The following is a 2,839-nucleotide window of genomic DNA, read 5'->3' on the forward strand; positions in this document are numbered from 1 at the left end:
GGAAATGCAGGTACATGATCCTGATGAGCTGGCAGCTCAAGAGGTCCCTGAGGAGCCAGGGATCCTGGGGCAAGGAGGCAGGAACAGATGGGGCCCCTGGGAGAGGTAATGCAGGAGGGAGCATCAGGGCCCTTGGTGCAGGCAGGGAGAGGAGGTGGCACGCTTGCAGACCTGTTAATCCTGCACTAATGTCATGACTGCAGGTCCCCATGATGACAGTTTCCCCAAATTCAGAATTTTTTCCTTTTATAAGTGGATTTCTGAACAGCCAGAAGCCTTTGGTCTCCACCATACGTGCACCTTGTATGCCATAGGCATACCCTGTGATACTGGAAAGCACTACTTTCTCAGGTCTCAGCAAATGCCTCCTCCTGTTGCTTTGTTGTTTTTCTCTAGCTCAGCTGCCTCTTTCCTTCGGTATGCTCAAAGCAGCTGTCTTCATAACTTGCTATGTTGTGTTTTTTTCAACCAGTAATTGGCCATCAGTTGGTTGTTTATAATGTTGGGTCCTCTGTTTTCAATGACATTTTCAAGGCCTTTGCTGTTATCCCACGTTAAGCTCCAGTTTGTAATAGCTGTCTGGCACAAAGCTCCAGTTCACAGGGCAGGTTCTCACCACAGGTCAGTAACAAGTCCCACAGGCCAGGACCGGGGTCTTGTGAAGTTGGCACTGAGCCTGTGGCCTGCTGCTAGCAAGAGAAGTCTCTTCTTAGTAACTTCCATTTGCTCAGTGTTTCACAGCAGCAGAGGAAACTCATCTTTAGCTGGCTGTGCAGTGTGACCTCCCCAGAATTGGATCATATCGTTATTCTCTAAAATGTACTCCCTCATACTTAGTGTGCCCTAAAATATCTGTTCCCATGTAACTTTAAGCTCAACTGTATTAAGATATGTGTTGTTCACATGAGGCTAGTGTATCGTAAGATCATTTTAATCAACCTGTTTTCATCATCACTTAACACTTCACATTTGGTCTCCTGAGGTATTTATTTATTTGGTTGCTGGTATTCTATATTCTTTTGGATTTCTGCTAAAGGTATGGCAGAAGTCTGGGCTAAAACCAGTAGTCACTGCAGGGACCACACTGGATGTATCTCCTCTGACCGGGGATAGATGTGCTGGAGGGAGGAGCCTTTGCTACCTTTTTTTCTGAAAGATTTAAGCCTGTAGATCCGCAAAACACTGGAGAACTTAGCCTGCTTGAAAGATGGATTGGGTCATGTCCAAACATCTAATCACAGTGTCTTGTTATAGTAAAAAGATAATGATTTTTTTTTTCTTTGCTGTAATTTTATAATGTTCTAAAAGAAATTAAAATGCAGAAGCTATAAACCAGTATTTATTATTTTAAAATACACAGCATTTTAAAGAACATGTATTAAATGTCAGCATATTCATATGGTCATACATGTGTGGACAAATACATGTCACTGACAAACTGATACAGAGCACACATACATGTTAGTCAAGGCAAATCTAACCTGGATTTGTCCTTATTTTGGATTTGCCTGTAGTATACAAAATAGAGTCACCCTAGTGTTTTCCAGTGCTAACCTATTTTCCTAGCTAAAAGCCAACGGCACCCCTCATTCTTTTTTGAATGAGACTTTTTTTTCCTAGATGGTCTGTGATCTGTTTTATTCCAACAGGCTGGAAAAAGCAGGGAGAGGTAAGGGAAAAATACATTTCCAGGTATTGATATACAAATCTGAAAATTATTAACATTTCAACAGAACTGTAAAGGAGATTAAAAATTGGGTGGTCATATACAGCAAGAGTTCGATTCATCACCTTATGATTCTGTTTCCTTTCTTTGCACTTGACAGCATACTTTGTAGAATCTTTTAGGTTGGAAAAGACTTTGAAGATCATCAAGTCTAAACCTAACACTGCTAAGTCCACCACTAAACCAAGTCCCTAAGTGCCACATCTATGTGTCTTTTAAATAGCTCTGGGTAGGTATTCTTGTAGAGGTTCTGTTGATAAAAACGTAAGCGAGTAAGAGCAATCGCATAACAGTTAAGCACAAACTTACTGTTTCCATTACCAGAGTTTTTACTCAATTTTAATAGTTTTAAACCCAATTAAATAAAAGTTTATAAATTGTATTTTGCCCAGATGAACTGAATGTTCCACAAAATAATGGTGACTTAACAGAAAGGCACCTCACTTCACACTAGCACTCAGCAAGAATTTGTAGTTCCCACTTTGAGGTGGGTATTACACCCCAACCAGGACGTCTGGATTTTACTGTAATAAAAATGTAACACTTTATGAGAGATAGTTTCACAACTGTGAAGAGACTGAGGAACATTACAACTTGGAAAATCAGGGTCTATCTGGGTATTTTTTAGCTTTAAGTAACTTAAGATAAAACACTTGCACAGAGCGCCCTCACTCTGTGTTCTGCACAAAAGTGAACAGGTTATTTTTTTTTTTTTCCTTAACGAGATAAATCACATAAAACCCTTAACCAATTCCGTTCTCACCGTCAGCCTTCCTCTTTTAATAGGATTTAGCTCTAGTCGAGCTAAGCGAGCCTTTTTTTAGGGAAGACTTGTCCATGAAAGTCCTTTATTGGGCAGATCGAGCAAACAGCTCCGCAGTTATTTTTGTCTGGATACACAAATGAGGGGGAGGGGTGTCGCTTTCCCCCTAAAAACGGCCTTTTCCGCCGCGCCGTTCTTGCGCTCCCACAACCCGGGAAGAACAGAACGCTTCCTTCCCTCTCCTGCTTCGACCCGAGCTCCCGGCCCGTAACGTGCGGGGTCAGAGCCCGCCTTTCCCGCTGGTGGGCGCACGGGGCGGCCCCGGGAGAACGGGCTGCACGGAGGCGAGC

Source organism: Athene cunicularia (genome assembly GCF_003259725.1).
Source record: "Athene cunicularia isolate RWA chromosome 2 unlocalized genomic scaffold, athCun1 chr2_part1, whole genome shotgun sequence".
Lineage (NCBI taxonomy): Eukaryota > Metazoa > Chordata > Aves > Strigiformes > Strigidae > Athene > Athene cunicularia.